At 42.5% G+C, this 20354-nt stretch overlaps 2 protein-coding genes across 6 annotated transcripts in view; one reads left to right on the plus strand and one right to left on the minus strand.

Annotated features, from left to right (window-relative positions):
* FLRT3 (fibronectin leucine rich transmembrane protein 3) overlaps window positions 1-659 on the minus strand; it is an 11481-nt gene extending 10822 nt beyond the window's left edge. For 3 of the 4 annotated variants that reach the window (XM_035322710.1, XM_035322709.1, XM_035322708.1), the window contains exon 1: window positions 588-659. The gene's annotated coding sequence lies outside the window, so the exon portion shown is untranslated. The remainder of the gene's footprint in view (window positions 1-587) is intronic. The other variant, XM_035322707.1, reaches the window with a different exon arrangement.
* The window catches only part of MACROD2 (mono-ADP ribosylhydrolase 2), an 857698-nt gene that overhangs the window by 105786 nt on the left and 731558 nt on the right, over window positions 1-20354 (plus strand). The window lies entirely within an intron of this gene.

A 20354-nucleotide genomic window follows, 5' to 3' on the forward strand; every position in this document is an offset into this window, starting at 1 on the left:
TGGAATCCAATATTGGGGTCAAGATAATTAAGGGGTGTTTTTTAAAGTCGGGCAGCTCCCCAGCCTCTCCGTCCTCTGCTCCGTGGGGTTCCGGACCTGATTGGGACCGGGATCGGGACTGGGATCGGGACCGCGTGGGCGCTCCGCGGGCTGCAGCGCTTCGCCCAACTCCTGCCGCGCCTCGCCAGCAGCACGGCGGGCTGGGGGGGGGGGGGGGGGAATGCAATAATTAATAATAATTAATAGAAATAATTAACGCTTAAAGGAGCAGCCCTGCCCGCTGCCGCAGGACCGGCTCGGCGCAGAGGCGAAGTTGCAGGGGCTGGGGCTGGGAAAACAAAAGGCTCCATCCGGCCGCGCTGGGGACGGGGATCTGGGGGGGGACTTTTGGGGAGCGGGTGAGAACGGGGAGGGGTGCGGGGGCGCCGGGGCTACCGGGGCAGGGCAGGGGGCTCCGGCCGCGAAGTTGCCGAGAACTCGCCGGGGACCCGCACCCCCGCGGGGGGCTCCCGCTCCCCTTTTTCCCCATCCTCCCGCAGCCCGAGCCGCGCAACTCTCGCGGAGGCAGCGCGTAGCCCCGCACTTACCTGCGGGGCGCGGGTTTTTCGTGTGTTTTTTTGCGTGTAGGGGGCGGGAGAGGGTCCGAGCTCCGTGCCGGCGGCGGTGCGGGCGCGGCGATCCCGGCGGGGCGCTGCGCGGTGCCGGGGACTTGCGCGGAGCTGCGCGGAGCCGGGCGCGCGCCCTCAAGTCGCGGCGGCAGCGGGCAGCGCGCGGGGGCGGGGCCTCACGTCACCGGCGGGGGCGGGGCTTAGGGGAGGGGGGCGGGGCCTGCAGGGGGGCGGGGTTTGGGGTTCGGGGTGGGGGGGCGCGGTGCCGTCGCTAGGGGGAGCAGCCGGCGGCGCCATGGCTGGGGGGGGCGCGGTGAGGGGGGCTGGGTTAAAGGAGAGGGGTTCGGTGTGTTGGAGTGCCGGGAGGGGGTAGGGGCTGTGCGAGGGTTGAAGTAAATGGGGAGTAAAGTAAAAATACACTAAAAAGCGTTTGTGTGTTTTCTAGCCCCCCCCTCCTCCCGTAAACGAGCGCTGAAGGGGTGAGGGGCCGCGGGCTGTGTCAGGGCCGGTGGGCTTCACGCTGGAAAAACGACTTTTCTCACAAAACCTGGCATTTCTGGTACCCACAAAGCACCTTCCCCAGATGTCTGTCCGTAAAGCCAAATCTCCCTCAATACATTTCCATGTATCCGTAGCTCAATAATTCTCTCTCTCTCTAATTACAAACGAGGTGGGCTTCTCTCCCCCACCTCAGCGCGCGTCCTGTGACGGGGGGACGCGGGGCCCCCACACCAGCCCTGCCCTCCCCGCTCCCAGTGCTCCATTTCCCCAAGGCCCACAGAAAGCCCTGGAAAGCGGCGCTCTCCTCCCGAAGTTCGGACATGGGAAGTCCGTCTGTTCTCCTTTCACCACAGACAAACCAGGAAGAGTCCCGTCTCACCCTTTTTAAAGAGGAATTTTAATAGATTTTTTTTGATACTGGTTGTCGTACGTGGTATTTAGGTGCTTGAAATGTTATATTTGAAATGCTCTATATGTTCCATATTTATTCAAAAGGTTTAAAAAAGAAATCCTGGATTGGTCTTCCTTGACAACAAGGGAAAGGGATTTATTTATTTACTGCTTTATCGCTTCAGTTCTAATCTTTCCCCAAAGACAGTAAAAACTGATAAGAAACTCACTCCAAGTTAAGGTACAGGGGTCTCTGCTGACAGTCCTGGCAGGGTGAGCCGTGCCCTAATCATGTATATGATTAATGTACAATTTTAATGTATATATAGCACATTTTATGCTTGTCCATTTGCGTACCTCTGCACATGTACTATACAAACTTGGTGTTACAGCGTGTGTTCGGTTGTGTGGGGCAGGACAACGGGCTGGTAGCAAAGGAGGCGTTTTGAGGTGCTCTGAATAACGAGTAGATCGTTTAACGGAGACTCCGTTAAGATTATAGCATCGTTTTTCAAAGGTGTTGTGTATTTGGTATTGCTCACGCCTCACTTAGTTGCATTAGTTACCTGATTGCGGTGCTATTTCACTGTGCCGTATCACTACACCTTAGCGTATACCTGTGGGATATTCATAAAAGTTGTATACGGTACTCATTCAGCTACCTTTTGGTACTATTCCAGGCCTGGCCCAGTGCTTGTGGCAGCAGTTAGAAATCACAGTTAGTATTCCTGGAGAATTCCAATGGGCACATGAGAAATAATTAGATTTTACCAAGTCACAGCTGCTCTAGGGTACTAAAGGGTTTTTCTTATGTTGTCACAAGCATATTTTTGAATGGGTTCTTTTATGTAAAATCCTTAAATATACTTTGTGAGAACATGAGTTGCTTTTAAAATCCACCAAAAAAATGTATGTTGAGAGCTTGACCCCGTTCTCCATTTTCTTCTTAATCTATAGAAATTCAAGGCTTCTTGGATTTCAGGACAATTGAGGAACTCTGTTAATGCTGATGGGGTAGCTCATGGGTGGGGAATAAAAATATGCATATGTAATGCAGCTGTATCAAGCCTTAGCAATATAATGAGTTATTTTAATTGAATCCTGAAGTTAAAATAGTCTTTTCACCTATATTTTATATATGAAATTAATTAATGCTTGTGACATGGAGATGAAGCGCTTGTCCTTTTGGAAAAGATGGTGATTTTGTTAACACTTTGCAACCTGAGAGCATTTGGAAGATGGCAGATGGGAAATCCAGAGTGCTTACTCTATACAACGTGTTTCCAAGAATGATAATGCAAGTTTATAACACAGGCGTGTAAGGTGCTGTCAGGTCAAAGTGATGAGGACGCTGCTTGTTTGTTTTTCCTGAGCACCCTGATGGCATGATTAGAGGCACGGTTCTGGGAGCTGCCCTTAGCCAAAGGTTGACCTGAAGGACTCGGGCTGTGACTTGTCAGTGTTTTGGATCTCCTTTGTCCTACTGTAAATCAGGTTTCAGTCATAAATGTTTCTAGGCAGGACATTTATGAAACGTTAAGAAACCAAACACATTGACCGGGAAGCAAAATTGAATCAGAGATCAGTCATCCTTGGTACAGAGGACAGCGAGCTGGCTTTGCAAGTGGAAACCGAACTGTTGCTGCTTTGAGCTCCTCAAGGACGGATTTCACTTAGATAATGCTGAGAGTAACAGTTTGATATTCAATGAAATACCCTGAAATGAGTGTTAGTGGTTTTTAGCTTTAGGCTTTTATTAGGTTGTATTGATTTTCTCAAAGCAGGCTGTCCCAAATCCAAGTTAGGCATTGCTTGATTTGTGGAGATGTCTAAGAAAAGGAAGCTCTATAATATATGAATTTTTGTCTGCTATATGTCCTATAAGAGTCTCTGTTATTGCCTAAGTACAGTTTCTCAGCAAATGTGTATTAGAGCTTGAATTAGCACTTATTTTAAAATTAGAATCCAATTGCGGATAAATTCCTTCACAAGGAAATGTCTGTCAAACTCAACTTTCAGCATTGTATGTGTACCTTCAGTAACTTGTCAAAGTTGGGGCAGCAGCTCTGTATCAAATGCAACGAAAATGAGAATGTGATCGTGAAAGACGGTCCACAGGAGAGCTAAAAAGATACGAAGGGTCTAAAACTAAATACTTGTTTTAAATTGGTTGGGTTCAAGTGCTGTTTTTTGTTTTGTTTTGTTTTGTTTTTCTTCCAACAGGAATGATTGAGAGAGAATAGTTGTAATGGTAATTGTTCTTTTGTCTGACTTGAAGGGCCAGGAGATTAAACCACTGCACCTGTGTCTTCTGCCATTCCTCTCCCTTCTCTCCATGCTTTCTGCCTGTTCTTCTTTCCAGCTCTCCTCAATAGCCCCAGGGAAAGGCCTGTCATCTCAGAAACACCCCTGATGCAACCACATTGCTATTTTTCCTAAGGCAAATAAACAGTTTTGCTTATCACATCATGTGCTATTGATAGCAAAATTAAGTAACTTAATGGGCTATATGAAATTGCAAAGCCTACAAGCAAGCTATTTATTTTTTTACTTACAGAATGCACAGAAATGGATAAAGAGAGCTGACTGGGTAAAGTTCATACCAGGAAAGTTTGTTCCTAATGCTTCAGACCGATTGCTTTCTGTGTCTGGGAGGCAATTTCCTCTAAGTGTCAAACCATGAAGTCACCTTGACAAAGTTTTTAGGAGAAGCAGGAGCTAACTCTTTCAGGACTGTCTCTAGACTTTTTGCTTGCAAACTTGACAAAGTAAGTGATGCTGTCAGAACAGGCTTTCCATACACTTGACACAGCTTTGAAAGATCCCCACCAAATGTGAGCTAAAGGAAGGAAAGATAACAATCCTTCCAAACAACCTTGCAAACTTTAACTAGATTGTTAGTAATGTTTGCCATGCGTGAGAAGAATCCTGCAGAGGACAAAACAGCTATACTTCCCCGAGGGCATTTCTTATATTTGCAAATTTGAGTTTTTATGGGTAAGGCCTACAGTGAGCCAAACACAGTGGCAAATGCATTTTTCTGTGGATATACCTGTACTAGAGAAAAAACTCAAAATCAAAAGGATAGATCTCCAGAAGTAGCAAAAAATTTTGGTGCTATGCTGGGAAGAAGGGGCTTGGAGTGGACAACTTCATGCTGCTGGGGTTCCGGTGCTGTTTTGCTCTTGGTGTTCGTGACCTCCTCGCTACAAGGCAGACATCTGTTTGGTGAAAAATTCATGTTTCTTGTTGGTTTCCTTGGGTCTAACAGGTCTATCCATTTGAAGTTTGAATTTGCTTTCTCCGCCGCCTGAAAATCTGAGCAGCTGTCAGAAGTTTTGGATGAAAAATCTGGGTGCTGGGAGGTAAATAACGAAATGTGAAAATGTTGCCCTAAGTGCACTTGGAATACAAGGTGTCTTGAAGTGTTAGTTACGTAAGCATGACGAGCATTTGATGGAGGGTGATTTCACTTTGCAAAATGAAGACCAGTTCTCACATTAAATATCGTGACTCAAAATGAGATTCGCTGAGACAAAGAAATATTTTCATGGAGGAGGTAATGTTCCCTTGGTGATGGATTTTAGGGTGGAATTTCCCCTCCTCTGAGCTCCAGGATTAAACAATACGTGTAGCTAAAAGAACAGTTGTATTTTCATACACAGTTTTCATAAATTGTAGTTCTTTACAGGGATATACTGAAAACTTGAAAGTCACATTCTTTCTCACAAGTGCATTTTCAGGCCACCAAAATGGTTCTTCTCCTGGTCCTTTCTCCTTGCTTGCTTTACCTCCTGACAAGCCCGGGGCTTTTGCTGCATCTCTTTTCCCTCTCACCATTGTCTGTTGGCACCTTTCTGCCAGTCTTTCTGTAAGCACACTTGCAGCCTCCTCTCCTCCTCCTGCAGTACCCAGTAGCTTTGAGCTCTTCTGTACGGCAAACCCACACAGGAGCCTTCACGTTCCAGCTCTTTGTGCGTCCATCTCCTGCCAATAGAAGTTACGTCTTCTGAACCCTTCTCTGCCTCGTTGTCCTTCTCCTCCAGCCCACATTTGCATGTTAAAGAGTTTCCTGTTTTATTTCCTTCTTTAAAGGTCTCCAACTAGCTGAGCAAAAGGTCTGATCTTCTAAAATTGCCGTGGCCAAGTTCTGTACAGATCCATAACCTATTAGTTACCCCATTTGAATATTCAGTATCCTCTGTAACTTGAGGCAATCGCTTGGATATAGCGCTGGTGAAGGCTGAAGGTGATGATCTGCTCTCTATACAAATTTTTTACTACCCCTCCTTTTGCATGCAAATCAAATCAAAGCATTAGCATGCCATTTCGGCCAAATGCACCGCCCTAGCTGTTTGTGTTGTTTGTCTGGTCTGTGTTACCATCCAGCAGTAAGCTGCAGTCTGTGCATTTGCTGATTTGCTTGTGTAATACCTGGTTTTGAAATCACGAAAGGCTATGTGCCAGTGCTGAATACATGAATAACTCAAAAGTGTTTATTCTCAGGAAGGACTAAGTTTACATTGTCTGAACAGATTTGTTTAGTTGTAAGTAGGGGGTGATCGTTCTGTCTTTGTCTATTCAGAAAGAGAGGGCGTTGCAGAAATGGTTTTGCTTGACAGCAGCTAATGCTGTTGGCAGGATGTTGCAAATTGATACAGTGATTAAAAATAAGTTAAGGGGAATTTTAAAATTTCCCCGAACATGAAGAGTGCAGTTCAATTTGATGAGATTCAGGCTCAGGAAGAGGATATATAAGCAGAAACTTTATCTCGGTTGCAAGTACGAGAGTGGCTTGTCTGAGAATCGCCTCCACCAGCACCATCTGTGTGAATCAGTGTGTGGAAGCTGGCTTGTCTTCAGCATCTGCTGGCTGCATGTACTGTGCAGAGCTCCTTGAAGCTAAACAAGAAAAAAAATAAAAAAGGAGTTGTAAGGCATATGTGTATTCTACATTTACTTCTCCCACTTACACATCCCAGTTTTACCTTCTACCAGTGCAATTGCCTGGAGCATGTCTAGGACGTGGAAGATAGCTCCTTTCTGAGAGTTGGCCTGCCTTGTTTTCTTGGAGATCCATTCATGCTGAGGGTTTCTCAGGGTCTCTGGGGGCAATCCCCCTTTAGTTTTCACCCTGCCCGGGCTGGGGCGGGTGACTGGTACCACTGTGTGCAGACCTCCCCTGCCAGGTGTCTGCCCAGATCCCGCTGGTAAGGGGGGATGCCAGGCGCAGGACAGGAGCAGTGAATTGCTTTGAGCAGGCGATGTGCCTGTGTTATTTAGTCAGCATGCCTCGTCACTGCTAAGAGTGACACTCCTTGAAGTGGTGAGAGGCTGAAGTTTCGTGGGAAATGGGATCCGAAAGTCATTTTGAGCTTAGTATCTGGAGCGGAGTTCCACTTTTTTTTTTTTTTTTTTCCTTGCTTAATCCATCTTTAATCTCTTTCCTCAACGTTTTTGTTCTTTTGCCTTCTGTGGACACAAGCTCATTGCTGCTGCCAATCCCAAAGCCTCTGGGGAAATGTTGGGCATCCTGCAGAGAAGCAACCTGTAGAAGCCCATCGGAGACCTTCAGCTCTGTGACTCAGGGAAACGCAGGCATTTTGGCTGGGCTTGGGATGGAGGCATCTGTGTAGGTGGCATCAGTGCCACAGGCTTGATCTTCACTCCCTGTGGAGAGGAGATCAATGGCAGGTCGAGGACAGGCCGATGTCTGCCAACCCAGCGAGAGGAGAAGGCCTGCGGTACAGTTGGTAAGCGAGGCCCTGGCACAGAGAGGCCCATGAGATGCACTTGCAGGTAGTTTGGCTTTGGTAGTCTAGACGGGATATAAAACCAGAGTCTGAATCCATTTCTAGTTTTCAGGATATTTTAACCAAATTTGTACGTGCGAAGCTCACTTTTGTATGTAGCTGTGAATGCAAAAACTACTTGATGGTGTGACGGGACAACTTGCAGCTATGATCTGCATTTGGAAGGGTATTTCCATGTTCCTAATTAAAGCACCGATTTACATCTTTCTAGGTAAGCAGGCTTTCAGATAAAGCATCAGGCTCACGTGTGAGAAATGTTTAATTTTGACTTACTAACAAATAAAAAAGTCTGCATTCAAGTGACAGGAAGAGACCAAGTCCCTGAATAAAACTGGAGTAGTTGCTGACCCTAACAATGGTCCTTAACAGTTGTGTTACTAACCCCAGCCTGGAGGCCTGGATGAGCGTGTTATTAATAGCTGTTGTACACCTGGGACGTATCTCAGTTTGGCTTTTGATAGGTTAAAAACAACAGAAAAGCAACAAAACAAGCAAGCAAACAGACAAATAAAAAATCTACCACAAGATGCTTGTTAGAATAGCAAAAGAGTTTTAATACATAAACTTAAAACCTTTTGCAAATAAAATTGCCATGGTATCCCCTGTGATACAAAGCATGTTTATTGGTAGTAATGCTCGAAACATTTGCTTTCTGAGTTTTAAAGCCCTAAAACCAGAAGTTTGCCTTGCAAATGCCTACAGATGCAACACCCCAAATCCAAGCAAAGTTCAGGAAGAAGTGTTAACAGCTGCACTGGGAAATTACCTCTGTATTTAAATATGAACACATCTAAAAATAACTCCAGTGAGGAATGAAAACATCATTTGTTGCTGGCTTGCTGGCATTTGTCTTTATTTCTATTTGATGTTATTTTACATTATTGTCCGTGGATATAACAAAGCCTGTTTCATTTCTTCTTGATCATTTTTCCCAGGGGATGCAGAGAGAGACTGATTGCAATTGTAAATTCTGTAGCGAGCAAGCCGTGACTGCTGCGGGTTGTGCAACCACAATCATTCCAGGCCTGTGCCGGGTCAGCGCTGCGCTCTGCGCACACAGCGGAGCCTAAACACGTATAGCAGAAGGGATTCAGGTTATTGGGTTCAGTTCCCTGATGCTCCAGGCAGGCACATCTGAACACGGGCTTTAACAACGCATCCGAGCCGTCAGAGTGGCTGGCTGCTACCACAGAGGGCAGCCCTGTCTCCTCTTTTGCAGCAGTGCTCGTGTTTGGTCAATCCTTCAGTTAGCTCCACAGCCAGAAGATCAGACTTCCCCCCAAAAAATGAAGCATCTTCTGCTGGTGCTGCCATTTGATCCAGCTGGGATGGAGCCGGACCAGTGCTGGTGTCTGTGCCAGTGCAGGAGCATCCCCTTTGGCCGCAGCGTGCTTGTCAGGTCAGGCGAGCCACGCTGCGTCGTAACAATGCCTTATCAGCACCGCAGGTAGGCCTCTCAGAAGGATGAAAAGTCTAGTTTTAAGCCTCAGTGGGGGCTCTATTTAGTACCCGCAGCCTCAGTGGAAGCTCGGTGCGTGTGGAGCAGTTTCCAGCAGAACACATCAGCTGGAGGAGCAGATGATCCCGGCTGACTGACAGCCAGTGACAGCACCCGTCACAAGTTGCTGCTGGCTCGGCTCCCTCTATTTGTTTATTTACCTCGCCCTTCTGTGCTGCCTGCAAAACAACTGCAGAGCCGTGCTGCCTGCTCGTGGCCCCCCGCCTGCCACCACCACTCAAAACCAACTGGAACGCCGCATCTGCGAACTTCCGCCTCGAAGCCCGCTTGTAAACTTCTTCTTGGGAAACGTGCGAGCTTGGCACATGTGGCTATCAGCTTCCTTACGGTTTATGTTGCCTGTCATGTTACTACAAAAACAATTTTATTCTCTGCTTTTTAGTGTCTGGAGCTAAAATACGCTGGGTTCTTGCTGTAGCCCATAATGCTGTATCTACTGTGTTTTTGGAAGTGAGAGGTTCCGCAATGTGCTGCGGCTGTTGCTGTGGCATTACTTCGCTGTTTTCCCTGTGGGGACTTGAGTATTTTGGCAAAATGCCTCATCTAGGGCGTTGCTGTATTGGCATGGAAATTGGCAGTTTCATCAAACGGCGTGGCAGCTGCTCATTTTGTCATGACTAGCGAGCCTTTGCTCTCTGGCAATGCTGTGCTTATCTTCCTTAAGATTTCAAGTAGAAACAGTCGCTTGAAGATATTGACGAAATAAATGCGTGGCATTCGAGGCACCCCTCCTGAGCAGTGGGGCTGCTATTTGGTAGCTACCAAAGACGGTCATTAATGTAGTGTAGCCATTATGAAATCCAGCCACCTTCTCATCCAACAGTGTTTTGGGTTCTTTTCCCTCTTAAAGGTAGGGGGAAGTTACTAACATTGACCATGAGCTGCTTTTGCAGTTCCTGCTGGAAAAACATGACCTCCACCAGCATCAACCTGGGAGCACCACGGAGAAATGCAGTGCGGCAGCAGCTGGTCCTTTGCTGCAGCATCCCAGTGTATTGCAGAGTGCTGTTTTGAGCACATGCAGATTTGTTGGGGTGGGGAGCAAGGGAGATGCAGTATGTTTTCACTAGCAAACTTTGCTTTGTGGTGTTTCAAGTGAGAGGCAAAGGTAGCAAGAATAAAGCAGAGAATAAATCTCTGCAGCAGGCACTGACCTGTTGCTGGCCCCATTCCTTTCCTTGTTGGAGCCATACAAGTTTCATAGCTTTTACCTGAAAAGGTTCTAATTCTGTTAGGTATCTTTACACAACTGCAGGCACGTTTGTGTGTATTTTTTTTATTTCGTCTCATGTCAGGAATAGATTAGCCGGATTGTAGTCATCTTTTTGAAACATCAAATTAAGTGTCCTTCCAAGTTTTTGGTTGCGCAGACAGAGCTGTCTTTTGGGGATTGTTTCAAAAGTGGGTGTTGTAAACTTTGCAGGCATTGCTGTAGTTTTTAGAAAACAGATGTCACTGGGTATCTTTGAATCATCTGACTTCATCTGGGTTAGGAGTGAGAAAACTGCAGACAAGGGAAACTTCAAAACCCGTGCTGCCAATCTATGTGTCCTGTTGCCTGTCAGCTCCTTTACCTCTTCCCAGGTGGCTTAGTCGTCCACTTCGTGGTGTGTCTGCGCCAACATAGGTACCTGAGGCCTGTGTTATTGGGTCTGTTACTTGAAGCGCAGTTAGTAGAATATCCCTTCTTACATTATAAAACAATTTCTCTGTAATATTATATTGCAGTGGTCTGCAGCAGAGAAAACGATTTGGAGTACAGGCGTAAGTAAGCTGGTAGAATAAAGAAAAATAATGCCAATTAGAAGAAAAAAAAGAATTGTAGTATCAAAAACAATTTTTCTTACCGAGTATGACCACATCCCTCTCAGTCTGCTCTGCACACATGTGCACATACATATTTTCCTTACCTTCCAATCTTTTTTGTGATCAGAGCAGCTAGTTTCTGGCAAAAATGTTGTTAGGAAAATATCATCCCTGGCAATGGCAGCCATTGAAAGATTAGAAGTGACTGAAAACAAAATCTTGTAAAAGAATTTCTAATGTAATTGTAACATAATTTGCTGCTGCTCTTGCTCTGCTGTGGCATGATTAAGTACGGAATTTGAATCAGCTTTTAAAAGAAAATGCTTAGTTTCATTCCACAGCACAATTGGCAACTAAATAAAAGTTCAGACTGGATTTTTTTTTTTTTTTTTCAGTCCTCTTTTCAGAGAGAGAGAAAAATGTACATAGAGTCTTTTGTATTTTGCAGAGAGGAAGTGTAGCACAATAGGCTGTTGGAGGAAAGCAATTCCGATAATCAGTTTTCTGTACTACTTATTACAACTGGTCAGAACTGGGTTTTAATTAAATTTTAAGGAGAAAGGACAATAGTGTGTGCTAAGGATGGCGAGTCAGCTTAAACTTAGAATTTCCTGGCTTTTATCCATTTCTGTGCTAACTCAGTACTACTTAAATGTATGACTTCAGATGGGATTCACTTGGGTAGAAGGTAATAACTGCTGAGGCTTTAGGGGTCTTTCAAAGACTTCTGACTTCCAGAGCAGATATTGGCTCGCGGGTGGTAATAGCAGCGCTGCACCTTGTAATGCCCCTCTTTGCTGCCAGGCTTCAGCAATTGTATTGTTTGAATGATAATTTGGCAAGTTTATTCATTTCTTGTTGTTTTAAAATTAAACTTGTCATATAACAATTTCAAAATGATAATTTATTAAGAGCCAGTGCTTTTTGACTCTTAGATGTTCTGTGCTGGGTTCAGAGAGGACAAAAGTAATTTGGTATGCCATTATGACCTATTGCATGCACTTCTGTATAATGGAGGCCAAATAACCTGTCCGTTTTTATTTTTTATTTTATCGTATCAAAGCCGTCACAGACACAACTTCAAAAAGCACCTGGTCTTATGAGGTGAATTTAGGAATCTACCGCAAATCTTAAATATTAAATGTTTGGTGATTGCCCTCCAAGCTACCCCTGCTATTAAAACCTGTTCTCTCTAGTTTATGAATTTGTCTAGCTTCCTTGGCTTCTGACGTTCTCTGCAAGGTTAGTAATCTGCCTTGAAAGAGTTCTCGCACATTCAGGTTTTTAATGGCTGCAGGTAAAGCACTCTTAACTTTCCGTTGGATACATGCACTGATTACATTCCTCCACATGCTCCCATTGAAGCAAATTTGCTAAAGTTTTAATTCGTTCTTGTAGAGCTTTTCTGGTGCTTTTCTAGATCCGTTAGCATTTTATTTCAGTGTGGATACAGCTGCAGCAGAGATAGCTTCAGACAGAGCTCCACCAAGAGAATGTTTGAATTCTTCACTGATAGCACCCATACTTTTGTGTAATTTTTGCTGTGCTTTGGTGTTAGGCTGGCAGTCTGCAGACCTTTTAAAAGCAGTTTTGCAGAATTCCTGACGTATCTAGGCTGTGAAGAAGTACTCCCGCGTGTTTATTAATGAACAGGCACCACCATTTCAGTATCAACTTCATGGGACACAATATTTATAAGGCAATGGAACTTTGGAGTAAGGTACCCAAATTCTGGAGAACTTCAGCATACTGCATTGGTATATATTTAATTCACCACCTAGATAATCAAAATGCTTTTTTAGAACAATGTTCCTTCAAAATAAGTGTTTTCATAATCTGTAACCTTCTACTTTGCACAAGGATCAGGTTTTTCCATTGGCTTTTGTGCTAGGCAGAGAAGTGGCTCATTTCTGCCCCTTTTGGTGCTGGAAAAGAGGACCCTGCTCAATAAACTTTCCACATATCTAGGTAATGCACTGAGCTAAAACGGCACATATGTGTTCTGCTGTACGTATGTTCTGCTGTACGTGTAATAGTTCTACAGCAACATAACTTAGAAGTCTCAAATCTATCTGCTTTTTAGCTGGTGTTACAGGTTACATTTTGTGAACCTACATGGCATGGTTTGGGATACCTAAAATATGAAAAGCTATTAGGCTTAAAAGCATGATTACAAATTAGTTAGTTTTAATCTAGAATTAATATCATTGACTAAATTGGAAAGCACTTGAAGATAGAGGCGCCTGTGAATTTTGCTGACATTCTCAAAGAGAACATCACAGTACACAATAGCATAAACAGTATTAATCAGCCTAATTATTAAAACTGTAAATATTTGGATTGGCATTTGTTGTAGGGCAAGTTCTGATACTGTATTAAATCTAAGTCAAAGGCATGTGGTGCTTGTGCACAGATGTTCAGAATCGGTATATTCAGAGTGCTTATCCCCCCTCGCTTTCATGAATCATGAAAAGAGAGGTTGGAAACAACTGACAATTTTATTAAACACAGTCCCAGTAACACACTAATAAATACTTTCCACACGCCCCCAAAAGCTTGAATTAACATCCAGCTCAATGTGAGAATATGAAACTGATACCTGCTACCCATCTTTTCTTGTGTTTGTGCTGTGAATGGTACAGGGAAGGCTGTTGAGTAATTTTGCTCAATCATAGGTTATATATTGCTTTTGCAGAGACCAATTTTCTACTTCGGACAACAAAAGCTCCGCTATTTTATTTTTTTTATCCTAATAGCTGAAAAATTATTTCAGCTAGTCTTGCTTATCATATAACAATAAAGCTTTTGGGCAATTGACCTGCTGACCTTAATTCCCAGGAAACTGTCACATTTCTCCTTTATTCCTTTGTTGAGCCGAACAATGTGACCCAAAATACTACCGAGCTTTCAAGTTTCTCAGCGTCGTAAGGTCAGGCTTTGGTCTCCATAGTTACACTTCAGCTCCGCGGGTCAGGGGGCAAATAGATTAATGATGTCAGACACGTCTTTAAATGCTTCTTACACCGCTTCGCCATGCGGTAAGCAGCTGAGCATATTTGGTATGACAAAGGCCTTCTTAGCTCTTGCTAATAGGAGGATCTTTGGGGACATCTGATGGAAAGGTCCCTTCTGCATCAAGCAGCAGTGGGCATCGGCAGCAGGCCGCGTCACTTGCAAAGAGGAGAAAAGTGGCTGCTGCTGCCCTGTCCATCCCGCCTGGGTATCCAGTTCCTTTGCCAGGATTCACTTTGGTGGCTAAAAGCCACGGAGAAGACATAAAATCATAAGCTGGGAGAATAGGTCAGCATTCTTGATGAAAGACTCTTGCTCTTCCCTTCACAATGTTGAGGTGGTGACCAAGCTGAGGGTAATGTAGTTATTAGTAAAAGCCCTCCTTTGTATGTGAAACAGTCATGCACGCATTGAAAACTCATCTAGGTTCTTCCTCTAGCTAATGAGACTTTTTAAATTAAAAGAGGAGATGTGGCCTGCTTAATGAGTTGTATGGGTTCCTGGTGGAGTAGGCCTTCGTGGTTTGGTCAAACGTAGTACATTCATATCAGCATTCAGCAAGGCTAAGCAGCTGTAAGGTCACGTTAAGTACTAGCAAGAAGCCTTTGCCTTCACAATAAATCATTACTCACACTGCACTAGTAGGCTTTTTTCAGAGTGAAGCATGTTGCACAAGGCCGAGGAGCTGTGGATGACGCCACATCATCACTACGTTAGTTTCAAAAAGGAAACAAACAAAAAGCCAGGAGAATGCTGCTATGTGTGTGGCAACTTGAGCATCTTCAGCAAACCCCGGATTTTGAAACACCATCTGTGTGAGCCATGAATTTGTTTCTGAAATGGAAACCCAACCACAGTGAATGAAATAAATAACAAAGTTTGTCATGAAATATGTAAGCAAAATCAATATTTTCCCTTACATACATATTCTGCTCTTCATCAAAATGCATTATCAATTTATCATTGTCATAGCTGACAGCAAGAAGTAGGGACTGTTGATATGAAACTAATTTGACCAAAGAGTGGTTTTGGAGCATTTCCTCAGCTGGGCGTAGCGGTGCTGGTAGATGAAGGAGTGGGTTTGGTCCTAGGAGAGCCTCGTTCACCTCTGTTTTTTTCCAGTCCCACTTAGGCGACTGGCAGAATCGTGTGGTGTTTCTGAAAGGAAATGATTGTAGCAGAAGAATTTGGAAATCTGGTGATCAGCAAAATAAGTGCTGATCTGTCTGAGCTTGTTCCATTGTGTTGTATCAGGGGAATAACAAATATTTACTTTTTTTTTTTTTTTTAATACAAATCATTAACATATTATTTCTGCCTCCGTTCGCCTTTTGGGTCATTTTCTTACACTATTTTTTTCCTTATATCAGCAGAATCCGTTCCTTCCAGTCTGAAGTTCAGTGAACGCAATCTTGTCTTTATATAAATACTGGTGAATATAAATACTCTTCCAATGAGGTATACTTTTTTTCCTTGTTGCTGTAAGGGGAAAGAAGGGGGCTCTGACTTGCTGATACTACCTGTCTAGCCTTTCTGATTTAGCAACTATTTTTTCAGCCCACTCTGGAAGTAAGTTTCAATTCCTTCAACTCTTCTGTTGTATAAATTCTTGCAAATTTATTAGAGTTTTAGAGACTTTCATATGTCGGCTGAGCTTAAGAAGTTAACCAATGAATTTAAAGAGTATTTCTCTGTGAGTAATTCAGTTTGCCTTGCCCTTGGGGAAGACAGCAGTTTCATACATGTGACATACCTGGATGCTCTGAATGATGCAGTGCTGCCTCTTGTGGCATAAAACCAAAGTGTGGGGGGGGGGACACATCCAAATGCAGTAGAGTAGGGTGAGTGCTGCCAACACAGAAAAACAATTTGCATCGCTAGCAATTTGTTGGTAGAGCAGTACGCATTAAATGAGTGAGGCCCTGCTGCTTCCTGCCCTGGCCCTCATGCTCCTGCATGTGGGGACAGGGAGAGTCATTTTCACCTCTCCGTGCAAAAATATTCCATAGCAAGATGGATAAAAAGCAGCTGTTGCCAACCCTTTCAGTTTTCCCTTCCGCAGCGGGCACCTCACCTTGCTGTATGTGTAGCACTGCTGCCCAGATGTGTTTCTTTGCATGGCAAGTACAGCTCTCACTGCACTCGTGTCCACTGAGAGCAGTCAAACAGTGTTGCTGGAGTTTAATTAGGCTGCGATTGCTTGGCAATCAGTAATGATGCTGCTCTAAATGGTCATTATTTTGAATCAGTTTTGTGTGATTGACAGAGTGACGTGATTTAAAAGGAAAAAAACAACCTTTATAAACACTAGCTAGCTACTGAACTGTGCTTGCTATCTGGGAAAATGTAAGCGGTAGGTACATCATGTTGTGCATGGATTGATTCAGGCACTGAAAACACAACCTGAGGTCCCTGGATTTCCAGAGCCTTGCTCCATGAACACTACAGGCTCATGTATTACATCTGTGTGGGCACTATGGTGCTTGCCAGTGGCTTGTCTGCCTTAACATAATTCTTCCTTATGGTCTCCAGGACAGCCCGTGCTAGCCACTTCAAAGGTCTGGCTCCTTTCAGGGATGTGGTTGATAGGGATGGAAATTTCCCTAATCCTTTTCTGATGTTAATAGAATAGCTATGATTTATGTAAGATATAGTTCTTCCACTTTTAAGTTTTACAGTTTGTAAAGTCGCTTGTGTACAGGATATTATTAGATTAGGTATCTATTTCCTTAATAAAAGGGTTGGATAAGAAGTGGCTCAACACAAAGTTTTGGCAAGGAAACTGTTCAAAAACAACTGAGTATTTTAATTATTTTTTCAGGATATTTGGTTTTATTCTAATCTTACTTTGGGAAATAGAATTGCTCAAGCACAACTTACAGTGCATTTTAGTCTACCTCTGAAGAGCAATTTTAATGTATTGTAATTAAGTAACGTCTGATATGTCCATGCTATCGAGTGCTGCGTTTTTTCTCCTTCCTTGTTAAACTAAGCTTTTTGTTGGTAGCTATAGCAGAGCCAGTTATCTCTGTTTCCTCTGTCGCAAACTGCTGCTGGCCTCATCGCTGTAAAAAACTAAATGTGCTGAGAGAAAAGTTGTTTTTTTTTTCTGATCTGTGCGTCTCAAAAACTGTTTTGGGGAAGCTCAAAACGAAGGCTCTTTCTTTATAAAGTAAAGCACACTGTAATTGGCCTGGACTTTGGAAGTAGATTTGTTACAGTGTTCCTCTAAAAAAAAAAAAAAAAAGGCAGCTTGTGCCTTGCATGTGGATGATTGTGTTCAGTAACTTTTAAGCTGTTCGCCAGTTTAAGGCAAACCTGAATTAAATGATGTAGTATCCAAATAAACTGACATGCTGATTTTTTAATGTGAGATTTTTTAATTTTTTTTATTTAAAAAAAAAAAAAGCACCTTAAGTGTCGAATCTAGTCTGATTGTCTACAATTTTTAATGGTGTCTGGCAGAGTGGATATAATTTGTGTACAAAAATGAAGCGAGTGCTTAAGGGTAAAGAGTACTACATTTTTTTTTTTTTTTTTTAATATAAAGACAAGCATAATGCAGGCTGCTTGTTGAGGCCTCTATTTTTTCTGTATTAAATCTCATCATTTACTGTGCAACCCTACTTAGGTAGTTTTCATTTTAACTCTATTCATTGCCTTTTTTTTTTTTTTTTTTTTTTTTTTTAAAGCATTTGAGATCTTTTTGGTCAAAACTCTTTTAAAGTGTCCAGGAGTCCTACTCGCAGTTACATAAATGGTTTTGCACTGTAATTGTGATCTAATTTCTCAAAGGTATACAAGGGGAGAAACAAAAGGGTGCTTGCCCTAATCCTGCTTAGATCCAACAATGGCAAAAACAAATCAGAGATGATAAAACTAACAATAGCAGATTTAGAGGAAGTCAGGATTTGGCAAGGAGTTGCAGTAGGTACATCTCTTTGCAGATGTTTAAAATATCAACTAATAGTGTGACATTCCCAGTATAAAAAAAGAAAAATAATAAATACTGATTTAGAACGAGAGTAAGTACAAGTGAGGCATTTTTTCCCTTGATAGAACTGAGATAGGGTAATCATTTTAGAGAAGGCTTGAAAATCAAAACGCATAAACAAAGTTCAATTTAGCTGTACATGTGTATCCTTTCAGCTGGTAGACCAAATTATTCTGATTGTTCCTCATCTGATTTTAGTCCTTCTGTTTCGTGCTGTTTATGTTAACTTCCATTAACCTACATGTTTTGAGTGAAAGTTTAAAATGGGCTATGAAAATTGCTTTCATCACTTCTCAATTTTAAAATAAGCATCAACACTGGATTACTCTGTTCCTTTAATAGATTAGTTGTAATCCACAATAATGTAACGCAGAACGACTGGGTGCTTTTAACGTGAATTGTAAAAGTTTATTTTTATTTTTTTATTTTGGTCAGTGATTTTAATAGATTTGCAGCATAGATTAAAAAAAAAAAAGTGTTGTGTTTATTGAATACTAGAAGTTATATATTTAGGAGGTTTTGCTTTTGCAGTTGGGATATCTTACTGCACTTTAATGTAATGCACTTACAATAGCAAATCTATAAATTGAATAGTCTAAACTTGCTTCTTCTATGTACAGTTTAGTTTTGAGTTTGAGTACATTTTCCATTCTTTTAAAATCATCAGTGATGAATGTAGCCTAAGGATCCGAGAGCATATATATGCATATATCTAAAGCACTGTTGTTTGCTGAATAATTCATGTGAAAGCTGCTCATAAAGCTTGGCTAGTAATGTACCTTTGAAAGGTATTGCCATCAATATCTGACATGACTTTGATTTCCACTAATGATATGTAACCAGGAAGACTGCTTAATCTGTCGCTATGTATAAATCATTGTATTTGGGTGGTCAAGGAGACCACTGTTTTGGTGGTTTGGGAATATAAATCCCTAATCCATCACCGGTAAACTGGCTTTCTTAAACGTTGCTTTATACGTTCTGTTTTAGGTCTCCCTTTGTAACATATTTGATGGTTTTGGAGCTAGTAAGCGGTGAAACTGAGCAGAAAAGCATTTATTTAATGCTGAAATACCAGCATAAACTGCTGATTTGAAAAAGGAGAACTAAAACGTAGAGCAACAAAAGGTGAATAAACTATAAATGAGCTCTGAAATACTAAACAGCTGTTACCTTCCATTTTAGAAGCAAAACAAATTAATGCAAGGAAAAACAAACAAACAAGAACAGAAAGGGATTTTTGAAATAAAATACGGATAAACAAGTAGCACCAAGAGACAAGAGGGACACTGGCTAGGTCATGATGCAGAGGTTGCTCGATCCTCAACATCCAGCCCTTGCACAGCACGCATTCACGCACAGAGGTGGGGTGCACGCACAAGGGCTGTTTTATGCTCCTTCCCCAACTGAAAAAAGCAAAGATTCTTTACCCAGTGCATTGGAAGAATCAGTGTGGAGCCCAGATGAGAATTTAATTTCATCAGCTTTTAGTCAGAAGGAAGCACAGTCAAATAGAAGCTGATGAAGAGCCTGTCAATACACCTATAGAAGGCTTTGCTGGGTGGAAAATTTATTCTGTATAGTAAGTGACATGTTTGGGTAATAAATATCACTGACTTTGTAAGAAAGTAGTTCATAATTTCATGTGATTATGGCAGTTACTTTCACGACCACATCATAGGCTGATCCTGCTGGAGGAAAGCAAAGGGGATGAGGATTCAAAGTTTTACAAGAAGTGAAGAAAACAGCCTTATTTTATTATATATTTTTTTAATCTAATAAGGAGCTGGCTTTAATTTCCAGCTAAATATAACAGTTCTTTAGAAGGAAAACCCAAGAAGCTAGAGGATAATAGAGCTGCGAGCAGTTAAGTGGGATGAGCTTCCAATAACAAAGCGCTCCTGGAAAAAAATGCTCTTTGAGATTATTACAGAACTTTTACACAAGGGACATAAGATAGTCTAAATAAATCCTGCCTTCTGTACTTGTCACAAAAATAAGCATCCTGAAAAATAAATTACTGTTAAGTACTGTTTGACGCTGCCCATTGTGTTGAGAACTGGCTGAAGAATCATGAGCAGACTAGTTCAGAACTGTCAGCTGATGAATCAATTGTCCATTTGCATTTTATGGAGATTATCAGTATAAATGTCATTTCATTGTGTAAGTTTGAAACGATGGATGGTAAATTAGTTTGTTTACTTTGAAGACAATGCTTAGTTGGAAGAGTTCATGAAAAGCCAATGTGTAAAAAAAAGTTAAGAGAAAAGGAAGAGAAAATAAACAGTAAAATAATGGGAGTAACTTCACAACTTGTTTGTTCTATGAAGAATTTAAGAGTTTTTTTTTTTTTTTTTTTCCTCGTAGCAAATTCAGGTCAGACCTCATTATGCAAACTCAGCTGTCAGTTGCTAGAGATGGGGCGCTGAAGTGCTTGCAGGAATTGTCCTCCCCAAGCAGCCCAAACCTCAGCAGCATCCTGTGTCTGACTCGAAACACCAGGAAGCCCAAGCACAGCCCCAGATCTGCTGTACCATCTTGTCTCTCTGTGCAGTTTTCTGCAGAGGAAGGTGGTCTGAAGGTAGTATGTTGATGGAAAATTGGCCACAGAAGCCAGTTCTAACAGAAGAATTAGCCAATGCTAACAGAAGCCAAGGAGCTTCAGTCCTTAACTTTTAAGGGTGCTCTTTACACAAAGTTGAAAACTGAAG

This window comes from Oxyura jamaicensis, chromosome 3 (assembly GCF_011077185.1).
Source record: "Oxyura jamaicensis isolate SHBP4307 breed ruddy duck chromosome 3, BPBGC_Ojam_1.0, whole genome shotgun sequence".
NCBI lineage: Eukaryota > Metazoa > Chordata > Aves > Anseriformes > Anatidae > Oxyura > Oxyura jamaicensis.